Below are 11354 nucleotides of genomic sequence, written 5' to 3'. Positions count from 1 at the left end.
TATAAAACTTTTGGAGTATGTGCATAAAACCATGTTCTGCTGTATTGTCAATAATTACAGTTTTTCATATTAAACTTATATTTTAGTTGACATTACTGTATAATTTCTTTAAAAATATTTTTAGTTGTACTTGGACACAATACCTTTATTTAATTTATTTATTTATATGTGGTGCTGAGGATCAAACCCAAGGCCTGACATGTACTAGGTGAGTGCTCTACAGCTGAGCCACCACCCCAGCCCCATCTACATAATTCTTTATTAAATTTAAGTTCTGTCCAAAGTAAATTTGAGTACATAATATTTCAAAGCAGTTAATTTATTCATAATTCTTTGAGAAACATTAACCTGAACCTGAAGATTGTAAGAGAGTGGCATTATTTTCACTTTAATTATTCAAATAATATGCTAATGTATTCTACTATGAAGAATTCAAATAATAGATGTTGACAGAGAATAATATAGAAATTCTCCTTAATTTCAATCTCACAGTACTGTTTCACTTCTATATTTTTTGTCTTCCACAGAAATGTCATTAATAATTTGTAGGTTATTCTTTCACTGTATTTTCATGATCATATGTAAATATGAACATTTACTTTCTTATAGGCTTAAAAAAAGTATTATTATTCCATCTATTGTTCTTCGGCCTGTTTGTAATTACAGGTAAATTCTTTCAATACATATAGGTAAATTTACTTCATTTTTAACAGCTACATAATATTAATATAGTCAACACTATTATAAAACCATAGTTGTGAGTAACTTGGGACTGTTTCAGTAGAATTGAAATTGTAATGGGAGATTCCCACCAAAATAAGATCCTGTATCAGTTTATACTACAATCAAGAGTCTGTCACTATAACTTGATGACATTAACTTAATTGCTATTATAATAATGAAAAAATTTGAATTTTCATATCCATAATCAGTAATGGTAGTAAATGTTTCTTATAAATTTGTATATATCTTGAACTGGTGTATGTATTTTAAAATTGTATGTTTAATTATTATTTATTATTCTAACTTTAGGTTGGACACCACTGAATGAAGCTTTCAATCTTGGAAATAATGATGTTGCTAATATACTTATAGCAGCTGGACCAGATGTTAACACACAAGGATTATTAGATGATGACATGCCACACCATGAGTCTGTTAGTAGTAGGCACAGAGAGGTAAGTACGATAGAAGAAATCAATAATGTGCAATTCTATCATAGATTACATCACAGTAAAATTTAGCTTAGTTCTTTGTTGTATGATCTTGTGTCATATTTCATTCATTGCTTGACTAACTCATGTGTATTTTATTTTCCCTTATTTTTTCTAACTACTAATTCACAGTCAGATTTGGCATTATCTTTTTTTTCAAAATTTACCTGTAATGTTATTTTAAATATATCCAAATATTTTAGGAACTAAAATTTAGATTAAAAATGCTATCTTTCTCATTTATAATTTTATAATATACTTTTCCAAGTTACTCATTAAGTTTTAATAATAGGAAAATGTAATCCTTATTTTTTCTCTAAACTGCTCTTGTGTACTATTGAACCATTCTTAACTTCCTGATGCATCAACAATTTGTACATACCTGTGGATAGAACTTTTTTCTTCCTCTTTACTTATCTATTGTCATGTTTCCTGTGCTAGTCTGTGAATACTATTCGGACAGACATTTGGTGTTTTCTGTTACTGATTCTGGAAATGTGTGTTGCAAAAGAAATACTAAATTTGGCATAGATACCTGGATGGATAGATAACTGAAGATAGGCAGAAGGGCAAAGGCTTTGTACATAAGGCCTGACAAATTATAGGAGGCATTGTGCTTTCCTCTGAATTTATCAGAAGAGATGTGTTTTCTAGCTAATACCATACTTTAGAATTTTAAAAATGCATTATTAATAGTTATCATAAATTAATAACTTTCTTTTAAACATGGTATATAAAGATTTCTTGATTTACAAGTGTAATTTGAAAGAATTATGTCTTGTGAATAAGACATATTTCTTTACACCAGTATAAGTTTCTAAATATGTACATTGCTGCAAAATATTTGTAGAAGCTGACCTTTGGCTCATATACTAAAACAGATTGAAACATTGTTTTCAGACTCTTTCTGAGCAAGATTGGCATGCTGTTTTCAAAAGATGTTTGCTTTTCCTCCTAGCAACAAGCTATGTTCTTTTTCTTTGACTTGAGCCTAGGGAAAAGAGAATTAAGAAGAATCAAAATCTCTCAATTCTGCATATAGATGCATTAGGTCTTAGGAGCCTCTCCCTAAAGAACTATATTTCTTTTACTCATTGATAGCCATGACAACTTCAACCATCCATAAAACATCCCTAATGTAGAAGAAGCAAAAATATAGCTGTTTTGTAGCAAGGTCTAAAGTATTTAGAATAAGAGAAGATTAACCTAACTTCTAAACAACCTATTCCTTGACCTGCTATATAAGTGAATTGTACCTCACAATACATAATTTTATAGCAACCTTAGTTCTATTTGTTTTAGATTTGTATCATTTTTTGTCTTATCATTTTACCTACTTCTAGTTTGTTGCCTGTTATAATAACTTTTATTTCCCTTAAGTCCTTTTTAGAATAAGTATCTGCATATGAAAATGATGTGCAAAATATTGGTTGTTAGAATTTGTACATCATGCTTGAATCTGTACCTGACTTATCATCATAGACATGTATTCAATATTCATCGATCAATTCCTGATGAACAGAAAGCAATGTGAAGATCCTTTTTGCTAGCTTCTCATCCTGGGCTCTTTTCTAAGAAAATAAACCTTAAAATGCAAAATATTTCATATCATTAAAATGTTCATTACATTGTTATTTATAATGATTAAATGATTTTTTAACTTCATTTAACCTTCTCAAATGTCTTTCCTAAGTGAGATTTTAAAAGATATGGACACACAAGGACAAAGATAAGAAGAAATGGAAAACCAAGATTTTAGAAAGTGGAAATTAGATAATATATATACAGTTGCTAACCTAGTACAGGGTTTGTCTGACTTTTACTATAAAGGTCAAATGGTAAAAATTTTAAACTTTGCACCTTTTTTCCACTGTTCCGTTTACTCTTTAACAAAACTTTAAAAATATAAAAATTATTGTACTCATAGGCCATAATTTGTCTACCTGTGATTTAGGAGAGATAAGAACATTGAAACAAAGCCATTATGACACATAATTGCAGAGAAATTGAAGCTCAGGAATTGATGACACCACTTACCTCTAGAATTCCTGTTTGGACTGCAAACAATGTGATTGAATGAAAGTTTTGTTTGTTTTTTACTTTATAGGCCCTCCCCAATCTTATATAGCCAGATGACCTCACTTCTACCTTGGTAGGTGTTTCCCAGATGGAGCAAAGGATTAGGAATAATTGTCCTTCAGTAACAACTTTGGAAAGCTAGTTGATGTTTTAATAAAAATAAACATAAATAAAATATTAGCCTTTGGATTCACAAGTAAATTATTATCTTTATACAATCTTACATTTCAAATTTTCTACAAAGCAGTTAAGAAAATTTTTTCATATCATTCATTGCAAATCTTCATTCTTATATAATTTGTTTCAAATTCTTGATTTACATTATCTTTAAATCATTATTTTAATGCAAAATGTAGTTAATACTCATCTGTTCATGTTATTTGTTTAAAGATTCTTTCAGAAGGTATAATTTCTAAGTTCACAAAAACACCATAGTTAAGTGTTGGGAATACAGAGAGAAATATATTTAAAACCTGAACCCATGTGAAGATGGGAAGTATAGAATAAGGGGGAAATATATATTAATAAATTTTAATGTAGGTTTGTGTCACATCGAACACATCAGTGTCAGTGGAAGTAAAAGATCAAAACAGGGCGAGATGGTAAGTAGGCACAATTGATTACAGTTGGCCAACTCAGTTAATGGGTAGTTTTCAGTGCCAGTTGCTAAGAATGGAAAGGTTAATGGTAGAAATTTTAATGAAGTTCATTTGAAACTTGCTGATTTGTATTGAAACATCCAATGAGCATTTGAATAGTTGGTTTAGAGTTAAGGGAGCAAGAGAACAAAAATGAATGAGTGCATTGTAGAATGATCAAATTCTGTCAGTGTAGATGAGAACCCTAAGAAGAGATGTATATCAAAGCTTGAAAAAGTAGACCAGGACAGGTTCTTCATAGGACTGATGCATGCAGGTAGAAGAGTGAAGAGCTATTTCTAAAAGTGAAGGTTGCAAGGGTAAACATCTTTTCAGGAATTTGACTAAAGAAAGATTCATCTAGAGGAGGAAAATATGGCCTTGGGGTGAAATTTGGATTTTGTTGTTGTTGTTTTGTTTCTTTCTTTCTTTTCTTTTCTTTTCTTTTTTTTTTTTTTTTTTGAGTTTCAAGGATCTAATCTAGGTCCTTGTACATCTTAGGCAAACTCTTTACCATTGAGATACACCACCAATCACTATTTTATTTTATTTTGACACAGAATCTTGCTTAGTTTCCCAAGTTGACCTTAAACTTGCCATTCTGTTTCCTCAGACTCCCAAGCATCTAGGATTGGGAATATAGGTTTGAACATAGTTTTTTCTTTGCCTGTGTTTCATTTCTTTCTTGCCATTATTTTTTTAAGTTGGAATAAATATGAACTGAAAAGATTGTCTTCTACATAGAAGACAACTAAAAGGGGTTCAAAAATATCAAAAGGAAGAATATACAAATGAATAGAAAAGAAATGATGACTAACTGGGTAGATCCTGGTTTTATGGTTCCTGAAGTTTTTATATGTTGATGGGAATAAGAGGTCCCTTTTGAGAAAAAATTTAAAGTAATGAATACAAAATAAGATGTAGGGAATTGTAAGATCCTATAAAAGTGAAAGGCCTTGAAGTTTAAGCTTCATTAATTCTAAGTAAGTCCTGTGGGCAGATGAAATTCCTGGGAGATAAGGAAGAAATGACAATTAGGGCATTAATACATTCATAGTAGTATTAGCTCTAAACAGAAGGGAAATAGTTCCTTTGTGATTTCTACTAGAATGCACAATTCAAGAGGCTATGGAGCTTGCTGCTATTTATCCAAACCTGAAATAGTACTTACTAATAGTCAAATTCTTGCTGATTTTATGATAAAACAGGAAGAAAACAATGAAATTGAGCAATAAAATGGTCCTATTTAAATTTAAAGGTGGAAGATTATTTTAGTATTTGCCAAACAGTATATGGAAGCAGGTTTCAGTGAAAATGGAACTGGAAGAAAATAATAATATAGAATAGGATGCAAGTAATGGATGCAGAGTAGAAATAACACTGAGAAGAACACTATGTTATCAAGAGAATGATCAAAATAATATTAACTATGAAGAGACTAAATCTTCCTACCACTTAATGTTAAAGATAGTAAAACTGTTGCTTCATCATGGTGGAAACCCATTTCAAGCTAATAAACATGGGGAGCGCCTAGTGATGTAGCAGAAACAAAAGAATTGGAGTTATCACTAAAAAGACCGGTGCCTGTGTCTGATGATGATAAAAGTTATACAAGTGCTTTTAGATCATTTATATTCAATTGTTTAGCACTTGGTAGCTAATTCTGGATTAATATTTTAATATATAAAGTTTAAATACTGTAGAATAATGCTTGCTAGCTCTTACTAGAATCTTAGCTACCTAAGAATGATGTAGTTAGTAATCTAGGTTTTTGCTACACATACATTGTATGATAGGCGTCATAGTGCTTTTCACCCTTTTTCTGTATTTTCTCCCACAAATTACTAAACTATACTTTTATTACATTCAAGCATATTAGAGAACCTCTCCCCATGCATAGCTTCTCCCATGATGTCTTTTCAGTCTTCTGTATTATTTTCAGTCTTCCCTACTAACCAAATCTTGTCCTGTTCTGGCATTAATGAGTCCTTCACTCTGGACATTATTGTAGGGTAGGGGCGATCTCCTTAAAAATGGTTTAAAAAAAAAAGAAAGAACTAAAAGAATTTAACATTTTTTAAAATTTTGTTGAAGAAAATCTGTGCATAAACAGAAAAGGTTCAGTCATATTTTAGAAAAAGGTCAATGAAAAAGAATTCTAAGCCAGACACTGTGGTGCACACCTGTAGTCCAAGCAGCTCAGGAGCCTGAGACATGAGGATGGAGATTTCAAAGCTAGCCTCAGCAAAAGTGAGTTACTAAGCAACTCAGTGAGACCCTGTCTCTAAATAAAATTCAAAAGGGGATTGGGATGTGGCGCAGTGGTCTAGTATCCCTGAGTTCAATCCCCAGTTCCTCCTCCCCAATAAAATTAGAATTCTTTCAATCTATGGCCATATCCTCATAAAATCTTAGAGAATTCCTGTAAACAATTAGATGATTTACTGAATTGCATCTCCCTTGAGAAAGCAATAGGAAAGCATCTATACTTGGAAGCACAGAATTTCTACTTTTTATTTTATATGATACAACACAACTTTAGTTTTCACCTGATAGACAACTAAAAGAACCTACCTTCTGAACAATACATCTTTATTGATTGCTAAACAAAACTGAGTTGTAAATATACTCCCAACTGAATAGGATTGTGCCAAATTATGATAAATAGAATAAAGGTTTTCAGAAATAAGAGATTCAGCAGTGAGCATTTACCTCATAGAGATATTTAAATAGTAGCTATAGATATCGAATTGACTATAGATGTGAGATCACATAAGAAAAAAATCAAATCTAAGTATCAAGTTAAAACCTTCGAGAAGAGATGACACTAAATTTTAGTAAAATTGTGTTTAAAATAGGGAAGGTTATAATAATGACTTATTCTATGGTGATTGAATAAATATCAGTTACAAATGCTTTTGCAATTGAAAATGCAAGAATTACCATATTTAACATTAGATAAGAAAGTTAGGAAATAATCCATGGCAGAAAGATCATAATTTTGTAGTAATAAAGGACATATAATTCAAACCTGAGATTAAATTGTGTTGCCTTCTTAAGTACTGAGTAGTACTGTCCAAAATATGTAAAACATAAAGTTGTCAGAAATATAAGGTAAAACTGACAGAAATATAGTATTACTTGGAATCTGCAGCAGTTTTCCCAGCATATTATGAATATCTCAGTGTTGTAGATAGTGTATACATAACCATTAGTACTTACAGGTTGAGGCCAAAATAGTGCTATATTTGTTGAAAGTTTGTAGCTATCATTAAACTTAAAAAGAAAGAAAATAAATGTTAACACTTTTTGTGTTATGTGGAACCAGGATTATATTATCTGAAATTGCATTTTCCATTCACAGCACAATTTTTGAACTCTGTATATAAAATATGTTCGCACCAAATTATGCCATTATACACGAGCACTCTTATTTATTTATTTTTGCCATTACAATTCTTAATACACCTTTATACCACAATTTATCATATCTCTGTTTATATATAAGGTATGTTGATACCAAATTCACATCTTCATACATATATTTTGTGTAATGATGAATGGATAATTATGATTGTAATACATTCCACTATTGTCATGTAAGAAATAAAAATAAATACATAAATAAATAAAAATAGATTTTTAATATTAGATTTGCTTGTAGAATGTTCATGATACAATTTAATAAATTTTGGATTTGTTGCCTTAGAGATAAAAATAAAATTGCATTTTCTTTCATGAGAAATTTAAAAAATAAGATTAAAACCTACAACATTTGTAATATGGCATATTTATTCTATTTATTATACCTATGAACTCTTAATTTGGTCTTTTTGGAAAAGTGGCACTGTGCAAAGCATAAAGCTTTTGTAAACATTTCCATAGAAAGAAGTGCTATAACAATATTTTCTCTCAAATGTATTTTATTTGAACTTCTGTGTATAATTGGAGCAGAACACATGTTTTAGAACCTTTTGGATTTTCACTGATCTTAATGATTATCTGTGCTCATCAGCTATCAACTGATCTTCCAAATATTTACTTTTTACCTGGTGACTATGCCTGAATTATTGCTTAACCAAAGCCCCTCAAGAAATGATGTAGAAATTGTCAGTAAGTATCGTACAAAAATTTTGGAGTTGCTAAAAAGACTCATGAAAATAATGAAAGTTTAGTTGACATGAGGTCTTTATTAGACTTAACTTTATCAAACTTCTTTCACTCTAAATTCAGAATTACTAGTATTTAAGCAAGAATTATTTTACAGGTGACCTCATTCCATGGACCACACTTGGAGCAGAAGTTTTATGTCATGTATATCAGACCTGAAGGTGTTACAGGAACACATGCCCTGATTAATATAGCCTATTTGTATAAAATGTGTGGTTCTTTTAAATTCGCATACTTCTGTAGTCATTTTCTCTTTAGTCTTTTCCCATAGTCTGATTCCACAATACCTTCCTATAGCAAATTCTATCTAATAAAAATGTTTGTTACCAATAATTCCTTATGCTACCATTCTGAGAATTCATAGTTAGAAGCCTGATCTTACTCATAAACCATAATTATGATAATGGAAAAATGGGTAACTCTCTGTCATATAACGCCCCCACATAATTTCTGATACTTACTAACTGCCAAAGTAGAGGTTTTGTTAGCAACTTTTCCAGACACTGGTTTTATTATTTTAAAACAATGTCCATTGTACAAACATTAAATGCCAGTGATTGTCATAAGAGCTATTCTTCTTTTTCTGATCTTTGCCAACAATCTGGCCTTGTTTCTTAAACAACTGCTGCTATAAACTTTCCTTAAGTAACAAAATGTTTCATTATAATAAATAAATAAGCTGTTTTTTTAATTTTGTTTTTTGTTTTGAGATGGGAGACCTGTAAAAAACAGTGATATATTATTACCCACTGGTGTTCACTAAGTGATTTGTGTGTCCTAAAATATACAGAACAACCAGTATTTTTGAATCTTCATTTTGTTCCATGTTAAAATAGTAAATTGTACTATTTTACCACAAATACATTGTCATAATTTGTGAAGCTTCCTCAGTTTCATATTTCAGATGCTATGAAAATACAAATATTAGTACATGTTTATATGGAAGTTCATGTTAAAATAATAGAAATGTCAAGTATATTTACCCCCCAAATGCAAAAGTTATTTATCACAAATACCCAGATTAGTTGTTTTTAATGTTAACTTGATGGTTAACTGAATTTCTATCAGTGAGAAATGAAAAGTGAGCCTGTCACGTAATTAGTATAGTTAGATATTGCTGAATGTTTAAGAAAAAACTCTATACAAAGGATATATTTGGGCAGAACCCTAAATACTCTTTTGCTTTAAAACACTAATTATATGTGTTTACATTTGAATGAGTTCAGCTTGAGCTCCATCATCCTGCCTGCAGAAAAATGTTTTATCATCATAATTTGAAAGATTCCCATGTGATGTTATACATTAATGATGAAATATCTGAGGATGGGTTGATTTTGTCAGTTTCCTTTGGTGACATCAAAATTTCTGTTTTATTACTTGTCCTATTTTCAAGAAGGAAAACTTTAATGTTTGTGGAATGAATTTCTGTGTTAGAACAATTTTAGTGTAAATAGAGTATGGTGGGTCTTGATTTTTATTTCTATTTCATGCATAGATTTTACTTTCAGACTTAATATTTTCAGCTATTGATTATATTCTCTTCCCTCTCCATCTCACACCTATGCTCTCAGTTGTAATTTTCTTGCCAATATCTATTAGTATAAAACTATAATGAAAATAAATCAAAATAAATGCTCACATGACATACTTATTTTCAAAGAGAAGTGTAATTACTTTTTGCCAATAAAACACTTAATATTCTGAAGAATGGAGAATTGAGGTTTACAGATGTAAGCTTAGAAGAGACAGTATTAAATTATCTAATTTCCCTTTATTTATTTACCTTTCTATTTTTTTTTTAGCTACATGACTCAATTTGGGGATGTGAAAATTGTAAAAGTTTGTTTCTTAAATACTGATGCATTTTTTAAATATTACTTTCTTAAATACTGATGCATTTTTAATGTAACTAATAGCGATGTTTATATAATTCTTAATTATAAATATAGTAGTTTTGGTTAGTGAACTACTGCAGAACAAAGGAAAAATCAACTAAGGGGGTCCTACTGCTGAATGTTGTAAAACATTTTTCCCAGAGAAAATCTCTTAAACTAAGGTTCTCAGGTTTTCTTATTATATCTGTTTTTTCTAGTAGAAGAATCTTGCTTAGAGAGCAGTCTCAGCTGGAAGACTAGGATTAGAGATTATTAACCACAAACCTCCTAACTCATGAGATACTCCTCCATAAACTAACTGCTTCAGCAAATGGTTTTTTGTCTTTATCCATTTGAAAAGAAATACCAAGATTTGAGGAAAATGACTAAATTAAAGCCAAAAATTGAAGGTAATTTGTCAATGTCCTTGAGAAAACAAAAAACAGTAGATCCACCACCATATCAAGAAAAGACTGCTGTAAAAGAGAGTAACAAGAGGCCAAAAAGTCCTTGAAATTCAAGTATATGATCACTAAAATAAATATTCTATACAGTACTGAGGATTAGACCAGACATTGCTGAAGATCTAATAAGAGATCTGGAAGAAGAGTGTATGAAACATACAAAAACAAAAACATTGGAACGACACGAAAAACAGAAAAAAAAAAAAAGACAACAACCAACTAAACTAAACCCACCCAGAACATATTTTATTCACATTCCAAAAAGAACAAATACCATGAAGAAAAATTTAATTTGTGAAAAGTGACATTTAACTGAAGAAAGATGTATGTTTTCAAGTCAAAAGGAATTTTTTTCATTCTTTTTCTCCCCTACCCCATGAAAGAGGAGAGGGGGACCAAAGGGGGAAAAATGCACAACACAAATCACAACTTTAAGGATAAGGATTTATTTTTAAATTTGTTGAAACAGAAATGTTAGAAATAAAAGCAAAAATGATTTGTTGACAAACTCAGGATTTTGATGAAAAATCAAGAATGGCAGCAATAAGCACTTGGTTTACTTTAATATAGAAGATCATAATTTGTGGAAAATGTTTTCAAGGAAAAATTAGATTCTTAACACAATTGTAATGAAAAAGAGAGAGAGACAGAGATAAGCAAGGTGCAGGGTCAGAGTAAAAGGGGTGGCTCATCTGAGCTACCAGCTTTATTTATATCCATAGGCTACATTAGGTCATTGACATCATTAGTACATCTTGTTCATTGTATAAAGTCACTGTTATGTGGGCAGGTTTAGTTCCAGTAACATATTTGTGTTGTCTAAGAGAGTTCCTTTATTCCCAGAAAATGAATGTTTAAGATTTCAAGGCTGATAAGACTCTAGCACAGAGCCTCCTCTTGAAGGACATTATTACA

General features: G+C 30.5%; 1 pseudogene; it reads left to right on the top strand.

Moving 5' to 3' along the window:
- Window positions 1-31: 31 nt before the first annotated feature.
- The window catches only part of LOC101966066 (ankyrin repeat domain-containing protein 12-like), a 28136-nt pseudogene continuing 16813 nt past the window's right edge, over window positions 32-11354 (top strand).

This window comes from Ictidomys tridecemlineatus, chromosome 13 (genome assembly GCF_052094955.1).
Source record: "Ictidomys tridecemlineatus isolate mIctTri1 chromosome 13, mIctTri1.hap1, whole genome shotgun sequence".
In the NCBI taxonomy this organism is placed as follows: Eukaryota; Metazoa; Chordata; class Mammalia; order Rodentia; family Sciuridae; genus Ictidomys; species Ictidomys tridecemlineatus.
This window is presented reverse-complemented; position numbering and strand designations above follow the sequence as displayed.